The following is a 22544-nucleotide window of genomic DNA, read 5'->3' as shown; positions in this document are numbered from 1 at the left end:
CCTTGATGTGCAACTGAAGTCCCTGCAACCCCTGCTTGGCATCTACCTGCTTCCCGGCTATTGCACACTCTCCACCCATGGACTCTGCCTTCTTTCTTCCCACTATGCATGCAGCCAGTGTGTGAGCTGCATAGCTTAGGGAACTACCAGGCTGGGAGGGAGGCAGGTCCCAGGCAAAAGAAGAGCTGACCACAATTTTGGACTCTAGGCAGAAGGACCAGGGAGGAGGTCCTGTGGGTGAGGAGAGGGGCATGAGGGGCTTCCTCAAGGAGGAAGAGCTCGAACCAACTCAATACTTGAAAGTGTGGATCAGGAGAGCAGAAGGAGCCCTCTGAATGCCAGCAGCAATGGCCTGTGTAGAGTAGCTCCTTAGAAATCAAGTTCAGTGCAGAGGAATAGAAGGGCCTCTGAATCACAAAGAAGAATCAACCCTTGTTTTCTTGCTTACTAGCCCCTAACCTTGAGGGATCTGAGGTCCTTGTAGGACCAGTTCTTTCACCTACAAAAAGGAGATGAGAACAGCTATTTGACAGAATTGTGAAAACTAAAATGTGTACAGTATCTACAGTGAGACTTGAATAAGGAGACATGAACTAAATGGAATGGTCACCATCATCATCACCATCACCATCTTTAGATCCTCGAGGGAGTCAGGAGTCAGGTGTACTGTGGTGCAAAGGGAGCTGGACAGGGAGGTGGAAGGCCTGAGCCTCAGTTCCCTGCTAGACCTCAGCCTCCCCATCTATAAAAGGAGCCAGTTTGCAGGGCTGTGTCAACCCTGCACCCTGCTGGTCTATGATGCTCTCATTCTCTGAGCTCTAGGTTCTGTGACTTCAGGTGGGGGACTCTTCCATTAGCCTCTGTGCCTCTGGTTCTTCCTTGCTCTTCTACTATGATGCTCAAAGTAGTGTCCTAGCAGCAGGGACAGGGACAGGTCTATCTACCCTTGAGATGAATCCCCCAGAGCTGTTGGATGAGCTCTAGACTCACAGAGAGCCGATCATTTCCAGATGGGAGTATGAGCATATACTGCTGCCAATAATGACAGTGGCCTCTCCTCTCCATCTCTACTTTGCCAAGTACCTGTGATCCACTGCTATCCTTGGCCCTGAGGAGACATTTTCAAAGGTGGAAATTGCAACTCTGGGCAGGATAACTACTTGTCCAAAGTCTCACCGAAGTTAGGGCTGAATCAGACCAGAGCTTGGCTTCCAACCTCCCAGTCAAAGAAAAAAGTCCCCTCTTTTCCTTGATATCTAGAACACCAGAGCTGAAGGATCCTCAGAGATTTAAACATCCAAACTAATTTCTCTGTGTCCAGATGGGGAAAATGAGGCTCAGAAATGAGGGTGGGCTTCTCTTGGTCCCATAAAAGAGCTTCCCTGACCCAAGGTCCTGCTGGCCACATGATTTCCCAAGAATTCTGCAGCTGACGGCCTACAAGGGCTCCCAGAGGGCTCGAGTCCTTACAAGGTCAGCTTCAGGATAAAGCAGGAGCCAGCTCTTACTCCAGCTTTGTCCCTGATTTATGACACAGACTCCGTACTCCTTTCTATGTCCTAGTTTCCCCAAGTGCACAGGGACAGCTTGGTTTAGATGTTTATGTCTCCAAAGATCCTTCAGCTCTGATGCTCTAAGTGTCAATAAAAATCAAGGTCTCTGAAGATGACCAGGTGGCATGTTTCCTTTCCCAGTCTCCCCTGAGTGTGGGAGCATCGAGGGCCTCCACCCCCAGCCACAACAGGTCAGTGTGCCACCCTCCTGGGGGCGACCACTTATATTTTTATTTTTTTATTTTTTTTAAAGAGAGAGAGAGAGAGAGAGAGAGAGAGAGAGAATTTTTTTTAATATTTATTTTTTAGTTTTCGGCAGACACAACATCTTTGTTTGTATGTGGTGCTGAGGTTGGAACCCGGGCCACACGCATGCCAGGCGAGCGCGCTACCGCTTGAGCCACATCCCCAGCCCACACTTATATTTTTAGAGTCAGGGAGACAGGCCTGAGGGTTGGCCACTGGTTTCTTGGCTCACAGGTCCAAGCTCCTGGAGCTGGCTCCCTCCAGAGCACCATAGTCCAGGGGTGAAGGAGGCTTTGGCTGCATTAACAGACACATGGCCAAAACAAGGAAGGTAAGGGGTGCCCACGGAAGGGGAGTAGGGATTCCTGCAGACTCACCACCAAGATGAGGTTGTCCCAGGTCAACTTTCCAAGTAGCCTCTGGCCCGTGGGCTCCTGTCCCCAGCACAGTTGATGTTCAACACTCCTGCTGCCTGTCAGCTTCCTGAGACTCCTGCCTAGGGATGGCCTCACAGATGGTTGTCCCCCTCAAGAATCTGAAGAAGCCACTTGGAAAATTAGATCTGTTCAGATCCCAGGGCTCTGGGGAGCCACATACAGAAAGGAAGGAGAGAAAGAAGGAGACGAGGCAGTGAGAGAAGACCAGTCTTCAGCACTGTGGACAGCTCCAGGCCAGGGCTCCCAGGAGGCAGGAAGGAGGGACAAGCACTATAGAGGCCAGCTGGCATTCGCCAAGTGCCCATCCCTGTGCTGGGCACTATTCACTCAACCTATTGAGAGAGCTGTTATTACTATCTCACTACACAGATTTTTTTTTGAAAAGTATGGCCCAGAGAGGTTAGGTAGTTTGACCAGGACCCAGAGCCATTAAGTGGGGAGGCCTGGCGGTGTCACACACATCTTGGAGAACTAGAGAGGAGGTTTTTCTACCTTCCTTTAGGACAAATACCTATGTAGAGGTAGAAACCTCAGTCCAGAGGACTTACAGACCTCCCTCCTCCACCTCTCTCCTACCCAGGGGAAATTAACTTGTACCAAGCTCACTGACTACTGTGAGCTAGCATCATTCACGCCCCGCCTCACTTAACCTGCACAGCAACCTCGTCAAGCAGGTGTTGTTTTGTTTACTTTATGTCACTTTATTCATTCAACTAATATCTACTGAGCACCCACTTCCTGGTTCTGCCAAGGGAGAGGCAGAGCCGCCACTTTCCTCCCCTCAGCCCTGTGCCTGGTCCCTGTGCTTCAGATACTCAAGCTACAGCAACAAAGGAAGAGAGCACTTTCTTCTCACAGAGCCCTTTACAGTCGGGATGGGGAGGGTGTGAAGACCAACACACAGTCAGCATGACAGGCAGCAGATGAGTTCTCCATGTTATAAACTGGGGTGTATTTAAAAAGGTAGAGAAGGGTGATGTCATGGTTTGGATGTGAGGTGTCCCTCAAAAGCTCACAAGTGAGACAATGCAAGAAGGTTCAGAGGACAAATGATTGGGTTATGAGAGCCTTAACCCAATCAGTGAATTAATCCCCTGATGGGATAAACTGAGTGGTAACCGAAGGCAGGTAGGGTGTGGCTGGAGGAGGTGGGCATTGGGGGTGTGGATTTGGGTATTTTTTATCTGGTGAGTTCTCTCTCTCTCTCTCTCTCTTTGCTTTTTGATGCTCATATGAGCTGCTTCCCTCCACCACACTCTTCCGACATGATATTCTGCCTCATCTCAAGTTCCGGGGAATGGAGCTATCTGCCTATGGATTGAGACCTCTGAAATCATGAGCCCCCAAATAAACTTTTCCTCCTCTACAATTGTCTGGTTGGGTCTTTTAGTCACAGCAGTGAAAAACCTGACTAAACCAGGTAATAATGCTATGTGTATTATAATTCAGTGTAAGTGGTTTTCATATTGCTGCTCAGTCTTTGTATTATACTTTCCACAGTCCTGAAACACATAGTGTTGAAGATGTAACTCAGTGGTAGAACATTTGCCCAGTGGGCCTGAAGCCCTGGGTTCCAGCCCCACTACTAGATGTGCACGTGCGCACACGCGCACACACACACACACACACACACACATACATGCACATATTGAGTGGATAGGTCATAAAAACATAAATACTTTCTGGCTGTATATTTTTATTTAGACCTAATCTTCTTCTGGAAGGACTCCAGTGCCCCTGCTGTTGTACCATGCATGTGCCTGTTTATTCTCAGACCACTTCCCTGGACTGACGAGGCTCCCAAGAGGCAGGAGGGACTCTACCACAGGGGCTGATCCTGAAACTTTGCTTCCCAGCACCCCTTGCCATAGGCCTCTGGCTGGATCCAGCCAACAGGAAACACTCGCAGGCGATGGAGGAACAGGAGAAAGGAGAAGCCACGTTGCTCCCCCAACCCTTTCTGCTGTGGACAGTATCCCAGCAATGGCCCTGTCTCCTCTCTGGCCTGGGACTCTTTGACATCTCCTTATGTGTCCCCAGTTTCTGGGCCACCTTCTTCTTTCTTTTGTCCCTCTGCTCTTGAGGGATAGAGGTTTCCTGCTCTTGCCAATCTGAACAGTCTCATATCCCAACATGCTGAACCACTCACCCGACTAACTCCCCACCACTGATTGTAGGTAAGGGCTCTGTTTTCCAGGTAAATCCTGACTCACACACTCTGACCCGAGTCCGCTGAAGCCTCTCATCATTATATATAGTTCCTTAGTGAATATCATCATGCTTTTGCCATCTTGGATTTTTTTTCCTTATGATAAACCCTCAAGAATAGACATACTGAGTCAACGATAATGAACATTTTTAAGGCTCTGGTTATATATCATCAGAAGCCCTCCCAATGCATTAATATCAAGATATTCTTTAGATACTTGGGGATGTTTGAATATAGACTGGGCATTAGCTGATTCAACGTTGTTCTTAAGTTTGTTAGGTGTGAGAAAGGCAACGTGGTTATGTAAGAAACTGGCCAATTTTTTCAAGCTCACACACTGAAGTATATAGGGGCCCCATGATATCTAGGGTTTATTTTTAAATTATCATACAAATGGAGATCAGTAAATGAAGTATGGAGAAAAACTAATTTCTAAAATATAAGCCATGGTGTACTTGGGTTCATTTTACTTTCTTCTTATTTTTTGTGTATATTTGAAAACCTTTACAACTGAAAGTGATGTTGTTACCAATTAACAACATAGATGTATAAATTTTACCATTTCTCCCTGAGCATCCAATAGTCTATTTTTTTTCTAACTTTAAAATCATGTATTATGGGCTGGGGTTGTGGCTCAGTGGTAGAGCACTTGCCTCACATGTGTGAGGCACTGGGTTCAATTGTCAGCACCACATATAAATAAATGAATAAAATAAAGACCCATCAACAACTAAAAAAAATCCTGCATTATATTCCTTTGCTATACTACATAATAAATTACTGCAAATTTAGTGACTTCAGACGCACCTAACTATCTCTCAGTTTCTGCAGGCCACAGGTCTGGGTACAGCTTTACCAGGACTTCTGCTTGAGGTCCTACAGGCTGCAATCAGGAGCCAGGGCTAGGCTCTGCAAGGCGAAGATCCACTCCAAACTCCCCCAGGTTTCTGGGCTCCACAGCAGCTTGCTTCTTTAAACTCAGCAATAGAGTCTGCTGGCAAGACAGTCTTACCTAACTTAATGTCAACATTTGCCATATTCTATAATTAGAAGCCAGTGACAAGTCACACTCATACTCATGGGGAACATGAATACTGAGATGTAGCAATTGTGAGGCACCTTAAGGTCTGACCACTGCACATGTATGACAGAACAAATGGACAGCCTGGAGAAGTTCAAAGATGAGAGTCACATTCTGCAGGAAACAGGGTCAGACTCCCTAAGAACTTCATTACCACTTCACGGTTCTGTCAAAGGGAAAATAAGAGCTTTCTTCTTTCCTCCCCTACTCCCAATTCCTGTCGTCTCCCCATGCTCGGCCGCAGGACTCTCTCTCTAATCTAAAACCATCCCTTGGGAAAGTCAATGCAGAAGCCATTCTCGAACTGAAGAATGGATGGTGGACAAAACTTACCAGGATCCTGGCCCAGATCTCCAAGATCTCCAAGAGATCTGCTCCAACAGAGGGAAATTTACTCGAAGACACATGAGGCCATTAAAAATCATCAGGGATGTGGAGCTATTTTAGGGTGGTCAAACTCATTCTGGTAGAGGGAACTCAGCTCTACAGGACTCAGAATTCTCAGCCCAATCAAAACAGTGGAACGGAGTAGAAGACACAGAGACAAATCCACATAAATATGGTTATCTCATACTAGACAAAGGTGCCATAAACATACATTGGAGAAAATATAGCCTCTTCAACAAATAGTGCTGGCAAAACTAGAAATCTATATGCAGTAGAATGAAATGTAACCCCTATCTCTCACCCTGCATGAAACTCAATTCAAAATGGATCAAGAACCTAGGCATCAGACCAGAGACCCTCCACCTACTAGAAGAAAATGTAGACCCAACACTCCATCACAGCAGCTTAGGAAATGACTTTCTCAACAAGTCTCCTCGGGCACAAGAAGTAAAATCAAGAATCAATAAATGCGATGGTATCAAATTAAAAAGCTTTTTCACAGCAAAGGAAATAATTAAGAGTGTGAAGAGAGAGCCTACAGAATGGAAGAAAATCTTGCCACCTACAACTCAGAGCAAGCATAAATCTCTAGGATATATAAAGAACTCAAAAAACTTAACACCAAAACAAATAACCCAATCAATAAATAGGCAAAGGAAATGAACAGGCACTTCTCAGAAGAAAAAATATAATCGATCAATAAATATATGAAAAAAATATTCAATATCTCTAGCAATTAGGGAAATGCAAATTAAAACTACACTGAGAGTTCATCTCACTCCAGCCAGAATGGCAATTAGCAAGAATACAAGCAAGTGTTGGCGAGGATGGGGGGCGGGGTGGGAAGGCACATTCATACATTGCTGGTGGGACTACAAATTGGCGCAATCACTCTGGAAAGTATGGCGATTCCTTAGAAAACTTGGAATGGAACCACCATTTGACTCAATTATCCCACTTCTCAGCATGCAGACAAAGGAATTAAACTCAGCATACCACAGTGGGGCAAACATTCTTCCAGTGAGTCTATCAGGTAATGGTGAAAGAGGCTCCTCCTGTCATTTGCCTTGGTTTGTGGTCTATGCACCTGACAAAGGGATGACCCGGTGGGCCCTGGTGTGAGGCATACACTGCACCCTGTCAGGACAGGATGTTTTCTCCCCACTCATTCTCACCAAGCCTGTAGCAGAGCATTCCATAGTTCTATCCAGTCGGATCTCTCCCCACATAGAGGGTGAGGGGAGATGAGGGGAAACCAGTGAGCTGACTGCCCCAGCTCCATTGCAATAAAATCCTACCTCTGATCAGAGGCAATGTTGGACAGCACAGTGAAAGATAAGGCATTCTTGTGGGACTATAACGATCACAGAATGATCATTATAAGGTCCAGGAAAACAAATTAAGTGTTGCCTCCTCCATGAGGGGAGAAATATGATATAATCAACCTGTCACCAGATAGCTGACTGACTGACCCCCACACCACTGCTGCCCAACCAGGGAAAGGGTGCCAGATTAGGGGCTCAGCAGCGACCTCTGCTGTTGACAGGTTGAACACTAGACTGTGGCAGTAGGCAGATGAGCCTGGGTGAGTGTCCATGTTTTGAGTTCACACATAACCCCCAACCCAGCTGCCATGGCTACTTCAGCCCATTCTGCACAGGAGTGTCTGGGGAAGTGGCTGATAGCTGGGTTGTCTTGTCTACCTAAGTGACTGGGGCTTCCTCTGTCATAGATACCCTCTGTAGGCATTTATACGAGATGAGTAGCTTTTCACACTCTGTGACTATTCTGAGAGGCTCATCCATACATCTCAGTGATGGTGCCCAAGACATCAGGATGCTGGCCATCCAGATGGCCCATTATCAGCTGCTCGGGAGTGACAGTAAAGAAGCACCCTGGGCCATCTCTCCATCTGCACATGTACTTATCCCCTGACATTCTGCCCACTGGGAAGCCTCCCTTTACCACTCAGATTGCAGAACCAGACTTGATTTGAGTTGGAATGCAGTGTCCATCATGTCCAGCTCATGTCCCTCCATGACAGCTGGTGATCGGGAACTTCCTATGGGTGTGGGTAGAAGAAGGGGGAAGGTAGGGCTAGGTATCACCAAACCATATACTTGGTCTCATAATTTGCCACTTCCATTTTATTAAGGGAGACTTCTTTGCACGTTTAATCTTGTGACCCAGTGGATCATATTATACCCAGTTCAACTGTCATCTCTGGTAACCTGGTCATTTGGTGTTCATGTCAAATATTAATTCTCTACCAGGACTCAGAGAAAGTCACAAGCTGCTTTTCCAATGGATAAAAGTGATCCACAGAAAATAATATGGTTCTTCTCCAAAACCCTAGGGGCCTGCAAGGTGATTCTCTTGCCAGAACTTATACAAGGCTCCATGTGGCATCTCTGCCTGCTATGGATTACCACTGGGTCTCTTGAGTCACAGGCTGAGTGGCAGGGCAGCTTGCCTGAATCTGCTGCATAACTCTTTTTGGCTCTGGACTCCACTCCAGAGTAGAAGCTGTGTGGGTTATCTGATCGATGGGTGAGGGTGATACATCTAAATGTCATATACATTACCCCAAACACCTAAACAGGTTCACCAAGCACTATACCCTTTCTATGTGATGGGTGGCACAAAGCACCACAATTTGCCTCTCATGTTATAAAGAATATTCCAACACAACTCTAGGCTAACTGGACCCCAATGTGACAGCCTCCTAAATTTCTGCAGACAGGATCTCCCTCTCTTTAGCACGTATCACTACAACATCTAGGATTCTGGCTATCTCCCAAACACCAGGTCTAATTAGCAAAATGACATCAATATAATTAACCAGCAGGATGTTCTGTGGTATATCAAGCTGATCCAAAGTCCCTTTGAGCCCTATTATGACAAGGAACTGGGAGAAATGATATAGCTCTGGGGACAAAACAAGTAAGGGCATACTCTTCTCCTGCATACCACTTTTGATTTTCCTCACTGATAGGATGGAAAAGAAAATATTTGCTAGGCCAGTGGCTACCTACCAGGTGTCAGGGGCTGTGTTGCCTTGATCTAGTAAAGATAGCTATTCCAGATAACTTCCCTTGACATCACCCTCTGATGGCGTTTGTGATGATCAGCTTTATTCTCTAGGACTTATCTGGCTTTTGTAACAGTCAGAAGGCAAGTTACATGGAGATTTCACAGGACTGACTGTCCCTGTACCTCTCAAGTCTTTGGTGCTGCCGCTCACTTCTGCAGTGCTCTAGGGCACATGGTATTGCTTTTGCTACACTCTGGGCAAAGGAAAGCTATGGGTACATTTTGGGGGTTTCTAGTTGACATTTTCTCCCATAGAACCCTCAATCTGCAGGCCAGGGAAGCAAAATATGGGGATGCTACTAGTTTCTGTGGATTTCTACTCCCATCCTTCACTCTGGAACTGGAGAAACAACCACAGGATGGTGCATGATCCCACTAGACTCTCTCTTAGAAGTCTTCAGGCCAAGACAGCACATCCCACCTGGACTTCCTACTTCTACCTGTGACCCTCCAGGTATTCTGGTTCTTCAGGCACCGGGAATGGAGCCAGTGTCTAGTAACCTCCTGGATGGTGTGGACACTTGATGGTCACCCTGGTGGAGGCCATAGTTCCCCCTTGGAGGAAGATTCATGGCATGCACTTTGCTCAAAGGGACTTAGAACCTCCCACCCCTGTCAAGAGCCTGAGACCCTCCACTAGGAACTAAGAGGCAGTGCACCCCACTATAGTGACTCAAGATGGGGTTCTTTTTATGTGCGTCAAGCCTAAAATTTTTTCTTCCTATGTTCAAGCATAACCTTAGAAGTCTTCCAGCTATTTTTCCCTCTAGGGAAAAATTAGTTAGCGATCCCCCACGGATCCCTGAGACCCTTCAAGAACCACTCCACACCTCTGGTAATTCTCCCCGCTGTTTGTTTTTGATGGTCGAGTGCTACCATCAGTCTGGACTCCTGTCACCCAACAGGACACTTCCACCTCTAGCCTGCAGAGGACCACCACTACAGGGTCCTTCAGCATGACCAAGTCCCCACCATATGTGCACTCCTTACTGCTCGGCTGGAGGCAGCATCCCCAGCTTCCCCAGGGGCCAGCAGGATGCAGAGACTAGTGAGCTTTCCTAAGCCTCCAGGGCCTTCCACTCCCCATTCCAAGGAGATTCTGGCACTTCCTCTTCACTCAGTGAGGCCCTCCCGCATTGGGTGTGAACTCCAGTTAGTCAACCTAGAAGATGATTAAAACTACTCCTAAATGACTAAGTCAAAACGTCCCTAAATCCCCTGGAGCACCATATCAGCGAAGGTGGCCCAAGAGAGACTTAGAATCTCCCCACTGTGTCTAAACCCCTCTATCTAATCCATTCCCTTGGACTCCTGGTGATACAGATTGACGAGGTCTTATAAGTCTTTCACTACAGACTATCTACTTGACATGTGGTATAGACCTTAGACTTCTCCAGGCTAGACTGGGTTGGAACCCTGGCTGTGGCCTGAAGGCACAGCCTGTGTCCTCAGGGGCATGGGTACTGGTTCGTACTGAATGACTGTTCAGGAGCCACTGAAAGGCCAAAGAGAAGAGGTGCTCAGAAAGAAGGAGAGGGGCTGCCTCTGCTGGTACATGGGGTTCAGGGGGACAATTCTTGGTCCCATCCATGTCCTCCCCTTGTCTCCGTGTTCCCCTCTCCCCACCAGGGCCCCTCCTGTATTGTAGGAGATCAGAGGGCTCTGGAATTTGACCAGCAGATCGTGGGTTTGGGCCCATTATACCTTCCCGACACCTGCCGGACACGAGGGACTAGGTCATGCATCGTGGAAACCTTCTGTTGTCCACGTGATCTCACCTATGTGGTCATAATTTTATATTTCTTATCAAGTATGCACTGCATAAAGATCAGTGAGAAACTACCTACATAACAGTATATACAGCCTAGCCTATGCATGTAGCAGGCTGTACCGTGTAGGACTAGGTGAGTACATTCTAGGAGATTCACACAGCACATTTCTCACAATGTGTCCCCATTGCTAAGTGACTCCTGACTATAAATATGCTCTCTGGGTCTGTAAGAACCAGAAAATACTTCCTCTATCTGTATAATAGCATCATTGCCACAGGGACCAAGTGCCACAGTCGCATGATATCCCAAACTGTGGTCTCTCAGCTTAGACTTGACATTGTGCTATTACCAGTGATAGCTTTCCGCTTCCCCCAGTAAAGAGATTATCCCTGTGTTGCACAGCTATAGCACCAACTCCAACTCCACGATCCTGTTTGGAGGGTCTTCCTTCTAGGGTCACTCCTAGTCAGAATCCATGCACAGTCAAATTGGGATCATCCAAGGAGATCTTGTGCATAAATGCTTGTGATGGAGCAGGGTACCAGTATCGCAGCGGCCCAAGGCTAATGGTTGCATCCCTGTTAACCTCCCCAGGTCCAGTGGGTGGAAGGGAGGGCATCCAGGATCCAGGAAGAAGAGAGTTGGCTGCCAAAAAAGGTGCAGGGACTCTCAATGAAAGGACACATCAATCTGCAGCATCCTTGCTAGGAGAACTCAGGGAAGTAGAAACCCAAGGCCACATCCTTCAGCCCTCTGGTCAGCTGCTAGAGCTTCTTATTGACCAAACCCAGCAAAAATTCAGGGTTCGAGACCCCATGGATATTGTCCACACAGGTCAGCCTCCTGGGACCTGGAAAGGCAGGTGAGGTGAAGAGTGGGTATGGATGGGCTGATGGGAGACCTCAGCATAACCTTTCCCTGTGGCAGTCAGGGGAGGGGTGGCATTTAGTCCATCCAGGCCTTGAAGAAGGGGGGGGGTGTCTTTCCTAGGAGCAGCTGGAAGGAGGACACCTAAGAAGAAAGGAGTGACATAAAGCAAACATGAAGAGACCAGAGCATCCAAGGTGCATAGATATGGCAGCTACTTGCCTAGAAGGTCCGTGTGGACACTCACAGCTGACAGGCAGGCCTGGCCTCAGACTCTGGGCCCAAATCTCCAGGGCTAATCTGAAAGGCATCCCATTTCTGGGTCTGTCCATTTCTGTGGTTTGGCATTGCCCCCATTGGATATTCAGAGACCTCCAGAGCCACAGTGGTCCACCCAGGGACGATAACCCTGGCCGGGTCTCCCACCCAACATTTCCCCCTGCTGTTCACCAAGTCTCCAAGGCCTTTGGGCCCTGATCTCACCAGGCCTCAACTGACCAAATGGGCCCTTTACTCAGCTCTCCCTGAGTGTCCCATTCTCCATGTCAGATGTGGCTCCCAAGCCAGAGGGGTTGTTGTCTGGTGTCTGTCTCCACAGAGAAAGTCCTAGGCAATGGCCGCTCTGAGAGAAGAAACTACCAGGTGTACCCAGAGCCTAGGTGGAGTCAAGGAAGACTTCAAGAGGAGCAGTCAATGACTATACCTCGAGCGTCCACAGCAGTTCACCAGGCAGATAGGAGCAGACAGCGCATGGGTGACAGGGACCAGCAGAAGCAGGTGTCTGGAGGCCTGGGAGCATGGATGATGCCAAGATTCCTGAGTCTGGGGACGTGGCAGGGGATGAGGCTGGAGGAATTTTCAGGGACCAAATGGAAAAGGGCCTTAAATACCAGGCTTGGCAGTTTAGATTTCACCCTGAAGACAAGGGGCAGGTATCAGGGGTATTTACCCAGACTGCTGTGACTCTGTGTGCATTTTTCCAGATGTTACGATTCCTGTCACCATTTTAGAGATGAGAAACAGAGACTGAGGGCAGGTAAGTAACTTCACAAGGTGACATAATTCATATATTCTAGAAACACATTATCTCCTTGAATTCTTGGAGAGCTAAGCAGAGTACAGGGCATGCTCTAGCTGTCTAGTTATCCATCCCAAACTTCAAGGCTTAACACAAGGATCATTTACTTTGTTCATGAATCTGCAATTTGGGGGGAGGCTGGGAAGGTTTGTCTCGGTGTCATATACATCCACCTGGCGTCGGGGGGTGTGCCTAGGACTAGGAGGCAGTCCCTGGGAAGGGTGCCCAGGTTGTCCACCAGTCTTCCTAGATCCTGGAAGAAACTGAGCCATAGCAGAGGGCCTCAGGTATCAGGCAGACGCTCTGGTGAGTGTCCCCAAGAGGCAGTACCACCCTGGCTATTTTCTCTCCATTTTGGGGGCTTCCCCATGGGTATTAACAGCAACTCCATCTGTCCCCCCAGAAAAATGGAGCCTCTTGATTGAGGAAGGAGCTTTAAGTGGCCTCTGTGCCAACTCTCCAACTGGGCAGCACTGCCTGTTTGTATGTCCACCCTGCTCACACACCTCCATGCTTAGCCACTTACCAGTCCCTCTCGTGGGGCTGCTCGGCTATTGACACTTCTGACCTGTTAATTGACTGGGACTTCTGCACCCTGGTTGCTACTCTCATCAGCCCCAGGGAGCCAAGGAGCAGCAACAGAAAGTACTAGTGAATTTCACCACAAGAGCCTTTGCACACAGTCATGGGAGTCTCAGGCTGTACTGGGTGCTTGGCACACAGTGGCCCCTCTGCCCTCCTGAGATAGGAAGGGCCTTCCCCATCTTGTTCATGACTGGGCCCCCATATGTGCTTGGCTAGATATGTGATAAAGCACATGCTGAATTGTTATCCCCATTCTGCTGATGAGAAAACCAAAATGCAAGGAGGTTATTACCAGCTGAAGGTCACAGGCTTCTCAGGTGGCAGAGCTGGGATTCAGACCAGGCAGCCTGGTTCCGAAGTCTGTGCTCCCGACCCCTATCTGTACTGCTTTTTAAAAACATTACCTAGGGGCTGGGGATGTGGCTCAAGCGGTAGCGCGCTCACCTGGCATGCGTGCGGCCCGGGTTCGATCCTCAGCACACCACATACAAAGAAAGATGTTGTGTCCGCTGAAAACTGAAAAATAAATATTGAAATTCTCTCTCTCTCTCCCTCCCTCTCTCTAAAAAAAAATAAATAAATAATAAATAAAAACATTACCTAAACTTTTCTTTTCCCACAAAAGCATCTCTTAACCTGATTGTGTTCTTTACAGAGGTAGTAACAAAGACATGACGTAAGTGGCATTTCTATGACAATGCAGGATGTTCCCATCTCATATAAATTTTACCATAATAGCCCAGTAAGGTTCACAAGAGCAGGGGCCCCTCCCTCCTTATTCATTGCTGTGCCCCAATGCCAAGTCTGGCATCTAAGTTATACACAATAAATATATGTCAAAGTAGCTAACTTCACAGATAAGGAATCAAGGTTTGGAGAACTTAAGAAACTTGCCCAGGGTGGCAGAATTAGTAAGCAACAGAGCCTTGATTTGAAACTGATCTCTCTGTCCCCAGACTATTTCTGCCATACCACTTGGTCTCTCAGGTTTCAGTTTCTTCATCAGTCAAATTGGGATCTTTAGGCTCTTTAAGGACACTACAGGGACAGAAGATATGATGCGTATAAGGGTGATCTGCAAATAAGAAAGAGACACAGATGAAGGCCTTCCTTCTTTTTCTATCACTGAAGCCTATGCAGGGCCTGGTGCAGAAGAGGAGCGTGGGACTGTTGCAATGGGAGACCCTATGAAAGTGGGTGATGCCTAAAGGACATGAGTGAGACTGACATGTGTGTGTGTGAGTGTGAGTGTGTATGTGTGTGTGTGTGTTTGGATGAATAGGATGGATAGGCTTGTGAATGGCTAGACGGGTAAATGGTTGGTTGGTTGGATTGATGGGTGGGTGTGTGGATGGTAGCTTAATGGGGCGGTGGAAAGGTTAATGGAAGGATGCTGATGGATGAAATAAATGCCCTTTTGAAAAAGTGTTGTCTCCTCTTAGCATTTTAGTCTGTATCCAGCAGGGGGCACCAAATCTTCAAGTAACTGGCCTCAGCTAGCGTCTCTAGGCGTTGAACCACCTACAAGAGGGAACACCTGGGCTTCTCCTGTAGTTATATTGACAGCTCTGGCAGGTGAAAGTCTCAAGGCACTGAAGGCCAAGTCAGAGTCTGCTGAGTGTAGGAGCAAGTCATCAAAAGCAGGCTCAGAGACAGCCACGCCTGCTGCCTGTACCGGGGGCCTCAGAGAGCACTCTGCCCAGGGCCCAGGGAGATAAGCACGCCTTCTTCTGTGTTCTCACAAGGACTAAATGGGACACACGGTAGACAGTGCTTGGTCTGCTGGAGGTCCATGACACTTACAGGTGAGGCCTTTGGGGCTCAGAGATGTCCCCCAGAAAGCACGAGGTAAGAAGAAAAGGCATCAGTCTCTGAGGATCCAAATGAAGTTTCTGTGAGAATGAAGAAAATTCTATTTGAGTGAAAGTAGTTAGTTCCTGGGGATGGAAGACAGTCTGGGGAGCTGTTCTTAGGCTGGGGAAGATGCTGCAGACACGGGAGACCATCCTGCCACCTGGGCAGACACCAAATGCACCCTGCCCCAGAGGAGCTCCAGGTGCAAGTTGGTAATGTGGGAAATGAAGATTTTATGTGAACTTAACTTGCACCTCCCCAGGGTGTGAATTTGCTCACTTAACAGGACAGTAAAAGGCCACGTATTCCCTTTGGTGGTGATTTTATGCATAACTGTCACTCCTGACCCCTGCCAGGATTTCTCACAGGGACAAGGCTTGGGTCCAATTGCTTCAGAGGGACCTCGAAGGGCCCTCATTGGCAGGGGGCACCCTGCAGAAAGCAAAGCCCAATTAGACACAACTTCAAAAAACAAAATAAACAACAACAACAAAAAAAAACCTTTAAGATGCCACAAAGCAACTGGCTGTGCCGAGCCAGAGGAGTGTCCAGCCCAGAACACAGAATAGCAGTCAGGCTTCGGGGGTGAGCTGGTCCCCATGATGCTGAGCGCAGGTCTGCAGCCTGGCCGAGGCCCACATGGGAAGGTACCTGCAGTGAGCCTTTTTTTCTCACATCAGTCAGTGTACAGAACATGCCCAGGTGCTGCAGGCCAGCGTAGAGTTGAACAGGACCACACCTGCCCTGGCCTAAACCCTCTCCTGCTGAGCCTATAGCCTGAGACGTTTGTATTGCGACAGCCCCACTGAGCCAGCCAACACCTCTGCCACCAGGAGGGTCTGCCTCTTCTGCCAGCAGCTCACATCCAGGCTCCTAGTCCTGGGCTTCAATAGAATCTTCCCGTCCATCCTTGATGAAGTTCCTCGGGGGCATCCTGCTCACTAGTCACATGCACACCTTTGCACATCTGTGGGTTCCATATTCTCTGATCTTCTACTCTGTGCCTGCTCCATTTTTCATGCCAGTGAGACAGGGTGCTGCTGTAATTTGGTAGGGAAGGCAGAGATTTGGAAGATGGGAAAGGATGGGGCACATCAGGAGATGAGAACCACAGGCTTTGGAAGGGATCCCTGGTCTGGTGAATTCCAGCCCCTCCACCCTCATGCACGTGCAAGTGGATGAAACCCCCTCTGCGACTTCATCTCCATCCCCGGATGAACATCGGAACTGGAGCCAGACAGAAGCAACAACTGCGCAGAGTCGATGGCGAACTGCGAGGAGTAGATGAGGGAATCCAGAAACCCTGAGCAGCGGTGATGAGAAAGGAGCCACATTTGTCAGATGGGCCCTTGCCAATGTCCTGGAGGCTCAGGGGGCAGTTTGCAGCCTGAAGTGCTATCCAGTACTCTCCATGGCCCCAGTGACCCCAGAGGGGAGGCCTGGCACAGTGTTTGAAGAACTTACCATGGACTGGGAGCAAGAGTGATGGCACAGAGCGGACACCAGGGTTTGGAGACCTGAGGAGCCTTTCCTGATGCAGTGCTCCAGAGGCCCTGGGCTGTGAGCCAGGGAGGAGGCAAATCCTTGTCTGTGCTATTAAACCACCATCCAGCCACCTCCAAGAAGCGAGGCCTGTCACAGCTTCCTCTTGGACCATGCTTTGGGACTTTCTCACTTCCTCCAGGCTGTGCTACCTGTGATTTGCCTGTGCCTCCAACTCTTACCCTACAGAGTCAGGCCTGCCACACTGCCCCACCCTGAAAACACCGGGCCTTGAACTCCGCCTGGTCCCTACTGGAACAGCAGTCTGACGTACTTTATTTCTGTTGTGCCTTTTCCAGGACCAGCTGCCAACGGTCTGCTTCTGCAGGCCAACACAGCTTCTCCCTGCCCCCTGGCACCCCCACTGCCAATTCTTCAACCTTGAGTTGTCACAGTGGGCAGAGAACAATATGGGCAGATTGGACTTGTGCTGGGCTGTGCCTCTGTCTGGCCTGTGACCTCAGGAACCTAAATATCACCTATGAAATGGAGAACTGTGCCCACCTCTTGGGGAGGCTGTGGGTTTGTGTACAGTGACAGGATCACCTGGCACCCATGGATGCCAGGGAATGTCTGCTAGGTCTGAATTCTAGAAAGCATGGGACGGAGTGAGGGGGGAGAGTGCAAGGCACAGAATCTGCAGGCTTGATGGGGTTTAAAGCAACTCCTCACCTGTGCATGGGCCAGAACTCTCTCCCTGTGAGTGTTGATCATCTCCACATGGAGACATTCCAAGAGCCAGCCCAGGGCTGGGAGCTGGCGATCAAGGCTGGAGTAGGCTCCAAGGAAAGGAAGCCATCTTTCAGTGAATCTGAACGCCAGCAGCAATCCCTGAGGGGAGCTGACCACCAGAGCTGGTGCCCAGCTGTGTGTGCAGAGACATGTGCCCACACACACGGGGTAGGCTTGGTCGTGAAGCCGAAGCCTACTCTGGGTTTGGGCTGTGGCAGGATTTCTACCTTCTGAGTGCCACATGTGACTTTCCGAGCCTTCTTTGAGGCAGAGGCAGCCAGCTGGGCCCCACATGCTTCCAAGGGCTAGCCTCACAGCCAGTGTTCCCATCACAGGGAGGAGCTGGCTCTGTGGGGATCTCGTGGCACCAGAGCCCAGCTCCCAGTCCTCTGCCAGGGCATGAGAAGTGGGTGGGGAAGTGGGTGGAAACCCAGAAACATTGGTATTAGGAAAGACTGAGACAGCAGAGTGGAGGGGGGTCAGTGACACAGGGAAACAGTTCAGAACAAGTTGTCATAGATGGGAAAAAGGGAGGAAGGCAGAAAGAGACATGAGACAGAGACTCTAGAGTCACAAGCAAGAGAAACAGAAGGAGAGAGGGGGAGAAAGAGAACTAGATTCAGAGAAGGAAAAATTAAGACAGGAAGTGGATGCTGCAGGAGGGAAGTAAAGTCATAGAAGAAGGGGAAGGAGAGAGATTCCAAGAGCAATCAGAGGCAGAGAGGAAAGAATGCAAGATAGACAAGGAGCAGATGAGAGGACATGTTACAGGGGCAGGCGGTTGGAGAGGGAAGAGCCAGGAGGGCCTGAGGATCCAACCCTCTCCCCATTTTCCAGATGAGAAAACCAAGGCCCAATGAATCAGTAGCAGAATCAGGCTGAGAAAACAAGTGACAGAGATAGTGAAAGGAAAAAGACACCTGGAGGAAAGGTTGATAATGGATAGAAAGGTCCAAAGGGAGAGAAGCAGGAGGAGAGACAGGAGGGAGAGACAAGGTCCTCTGGCTGTGGCAGGAGACCTGAACACCCAGAGAGGTCAACATCCAGCCAGCCTCTCCCCAGGTGGTGGCTCTGCCGGTGGCTAACCGTCTCCAGGGCCCCCTACCTGATCCGCGTGATGGCTATCAGCAGAGACACAGAAGGACAGAAGGGGCACATGGCTGGGGTGTGGGGTGGGACTGACAGAGCTTTCCACTTCCACACCTTCCTGTCCAGCAGGATGCAGTTCCTCAGACCTCAGATCAGACACAGGATGTCAGATGGATGGCCCCTGGAGGTGGGCACCCTGGCCAGCCTAGGAAATGTCAGCCATGGACATCAACATCCATGAACCACAGACACGAGAAGCCACCGAATTTCTCAACCTGAGACCATGCAGCAGGACAATGGTATTGTGACAGTGAGTGTGTGTGTGACAATAATGCAGTTAGCAGGCACATCCAACCACCCTTTGTAAGCATGACTTACAAAGGTATAGAAGCAGACCACAGGGTTCAGGAAAAGGGCCTCAAACCAGGAGTCTCAGGCTGTGTTGTTCACAAGGTTCCAAGATTTCAATGAGGGTTTCTTCTTTTTCTTTTTTACTTTTAAATACATTTATTTATTTATTTATTTATTTATTTGTGGTGCTGAGGATCAAACCCAGTGCCTCACACGTACTAGGCAAGTGCTCTACCACTGAGCTACAACTCCAGCCTCTCAATAAGGATTTCTTGTGTGTTTTGTTTTGTTTTCCAGTATTGGGAATTGAACCCAGGTGCATTCTACCACCGAGGAACAACCCAGCTCTTTTTATTTTATTTTAAAACATAGTCTTGCTAAGTCACCCAGGCTGGCCTTGAACTTGCAATCCTCCTGCCTTAGCCTCCTGAATCACTAGGATCGCAGGCGTGTGCTGCTGTATGTACCTGTTCAATAAGGATTTTCAATTGCATTTTCATTTACTTGACAATATTTCTTAAGAGCTTTTCCCAGTTATGCAAGCAAATGTTTTCCTTTCCGGTAACAATTCAAAATTAAAAGGCATTTTTATAGGTTAACACTTGAATTTCTGAGCATTGAGTAGGGCAGTTCAATCAACATCAGCCTTTATCTACTACTTCCCCTGGGCCACGAGGAAGGTGGGGTCCAGCATGGGCTGCCAGAGCCTGTGCAGGGTGAGGAGGGTGTCTACACACACGGAGCTGTGGTTGTGATGAGAGAGTAGTTGTAAATAATCAAATAAGTATATTAAAGTAACGGGAGCCATGTTTCCACTGTTAGCAAGGAGAATTACAAATATGGCCAGAGAGAGAAACAGAACTAACCCGTGATGTTGGTTTGGAATCAGAGGTGGTGATGTGAACTCAGAGAGATACACTCTGCAGCCCTCTCTGCTGAGAGTGCCTGGGAGCAACACCCCAAAGCAATGAGCACTTAAATCTTGGCTTCTAAAAGGAGCCAGTGCTGCCTGATTCCAGGCCACTCCAGGGAAAACACAAGATGAATCTGGAACAGCCTGTAGTACCTGAAAGTAAATAAGTGCCTAAAGAATGATGGGGACAGGTCAGAAAGACCCAGCAGGTACTTTGCAGGAGCATCCATGGGCAAATCTGCATTACTCTCTGCACCAAAATAAGTAATGATAGTAACAGATTATAACTCCTTAAATAAAATAAGAAACCACGAGTCCAAACTGTTAGGGAGGAAAGGAAGGAAGGGAGAATTTGATGGTGAGCAGGATATTTATATAGTCTCAGAATTCCTCCCACAATATAATTATTTAGTATAAATGGAAAAGGGATTTCTGCAGTGATTTTCCTGTGGAGAAGCCTGGCAAACTCTCTCCAAGGGATCACAGCATACATTACCGGTGATGGGACAAGATGAAACCATAATACAGCAGCCCCTGGGACGTTCCTGCTGAAGACTCAAGACCTGAATCTAGTGATGAGGAGACATCACTCAAACCAAAATTGCAGGGTGTGCTGCAGAGAACTGGCCTGTAATCTTCAAGATCAGGAAAGCCCTGGCTCCGCCTTGCTCTGAAAGAGACTGAGACTTGGTAATGTGAGACTTGGAACCAGATCCTTTGGCTCTAAAGGACACGAGTGGGACAATTTTAGATACCTGCATGGGTCCCAAGGAGTAGATGGCAGTCCTGTATCCATGTCCATTTCCTGAGGTTGATGGTCCCGTTGTGGTTACATAAGAAAATGCCCTTGTTTGTAGGAAACATTGGAGTATTTGTTCAGGACAAATTGTATGTATTCTACTTCAGCTTTCTGTAAATTTGAAATTGTTAAAACATGTTTTTCGATCTGCCCACAATAAAACTCCCAAGATAAAGATTTTTCATATAAGCAATGCCAGACCTTCAAGGAATGATTAACCCCCAATTTGCACACATCTGCCATATCAAAATCAAGGGCAGTGTGGTAAAGGAAAATTGTAAGTTGATGGAACCTACAAACATGTATATAAAAAGCTGTAGTAAAAGATGGGCTGTGTCCAGGCCACCAGCTTCAGGAGCCTTTTCTGAGAGCCCTCAGTTGGCCAGCCCTTTGTCTCTGCCTCACCCTTCTGGCCGCTCCCTATGCAGTATGTGGCTGCAATGGCCAGAGTGCCACCTTGGATAAAGAGGTCATCTCACTGGAGAGTGGCAGCCTATGAGGGGAGGGCCCTGGGGCATGGTACATTTGCTGGAGTACCAGGGCCAAACTGCCCCTAACTGCCTGCTCCAGACGTGTGTGAGAAAGACCGACATCCTCTGGTATGAAAGCCACTATTTTGGGTCTTTTGTCATTCACTGCCTAACCTAATCCTAACGATAGGTAGGCTATAGTTTTATTATATAATTTTATTGTTATAATCAACAATAGCAGACTATAGAAGAAAAGATGTATTTCATCTCATAGATGGAGGGGGGAAGAATCAAGAAAGTTCCACGTCGATTAGTGATTTAAAAAAAATAAAATAAAACTCTAAACAAATTTGGAAGAGACAAAAACTTCCTTGACTTCAGAAAGAAAGAAAGAAAGAAAGGAAGGAAGGAAGGAAGGAAGGAAGGAAGGAAGGAAGGAAGGAAGGAAGAAAGAAAGAAAAGAAACCCACAAGCAAGACTCACATTTGATAGTGACATGTTTTTGGTTTGCTTTTGGTTTTTGTGGTGCTGGGGATTGAACTCAGGCCTCACATGTTAGGCAAGTGCTATACCATGGAGCTACATTCTTTAGTCCTTTTTAAATTGTATTTATTTTATTTTATTTATGTATGTATTTATTTATTTTGGTACCAGGGATTGAACCCTGGTGCACTTAACCACCAAGATACATCTCCAGCCCAATTTTGTATTTTATTTAGAGATAGGGTCTCGATGAGTTGCTTAGTGCCTCACTGTTGCTGAGGCTGGCTTTGAACTCATGATCCTCCTGCGTCACTCAGGCTCTGGAGACACTGGGATTACAGGTGTGCACCACTGCACCTGGCTTAATTTTGAGACAGGTTCTCAGTAAGTTGCTGAAGCTGGCCTCCAACTTGAAATCCTCCTGCGTCAGCCTCCCAAGTTGCTGACACTACAGGTGTGTGCTGCCACATTTAGCAAGAGTGAGATTTTTTTTTTTTTTAATCTGGAAGAAGACAAGGATTCCTGCTCTAAGGAATTCTGGTGAATTCTGTTCTGGACACCCACCCCCACACCAACCCCACACGCACACAAACACACACACACACACACACACACACCACACACCACACACACACACACACACACACACACACACACACTCCCCCCTCCATCAGCACAGTAAAATAAGAGAAGGAAAAAGCATAAAGATGAAAAAGGAAAAAACAAACTTCATAGTCTGCAAATGACATTATTATCTACATAAAATGCATCATCTACAAAGGAGTAATTAAAATGAAGTATAGAGGTGTACATGAATATAAAATAAATACATAAAAAGGCCGTGCAGTGACACATGACTGCAACCTCAGATAGTGGTAAGATCCAAATTTGAGGCCAACTGGGAAAGTTAGCAAGACTATCTCAACACACACACACACACACACACTCACACAAACACAATTTTTAAAAAGATGAATTGCTTAGTGCCTTCCCCAAAAACAGA

At 47.9% G+C, this 22544-nt stretch overlaps 1 long non-coding RNA gene across 9 annotated transcripts in view; it reads right to left on the bottom strand.

Moving 5' to 3' along the window:
* Positions 1 to 6780: 6780 nt before the first annotated feature.
* Positions 6781 to 22544, bottom strand: part of LOC107135494 — a 39892-nt gene continuing 24128 nt past the window's right edge. For 8 of the 9 annotated variants that reach the window (XR_007342259.1, XR_007342253.1, XR_007342260.1 and 5 more), the window contains 6 exons: positions 20545 to 20699; positions 20286 to 20469; positions 13909 to 15200; positions 12349 to 13712; positions 11128 to 11789; positions 6781 to 7975 (listed from right to left, as the gene is read on the bottom strand). This is a non-coding gene — a long non-coding RNA (uncharacterized LOC107135494). The remainder of the gene's footprint in view (positions 7976 to 11127; positions 11790 to 12348; positions 13713 to 13908; positions 15201 to 20285; positions 20470 to 20544; positions 20700 to 22544) is intronic. The other variant, XR_007342256.1, reaches the window with a different exon arrangement.

This window comes from Marmota marmota, unplaced genomic scaffold, assembly GCF_001458135.2.
Source record: "Marmota marmota marmota unplaced genomic scaffold, marMar, whole genome shotgun sequence".
Lineage (NCBI taxonomy): Eukaryota > Metazoa > Chordata > Mammalia > Rodentia > Sciuridae > Marmota > Marmota marmota.
Note: the sequence above shows the minus strand (reverse complement) of the source record. Positions and strands in the feature narration are given on the sequence as shown.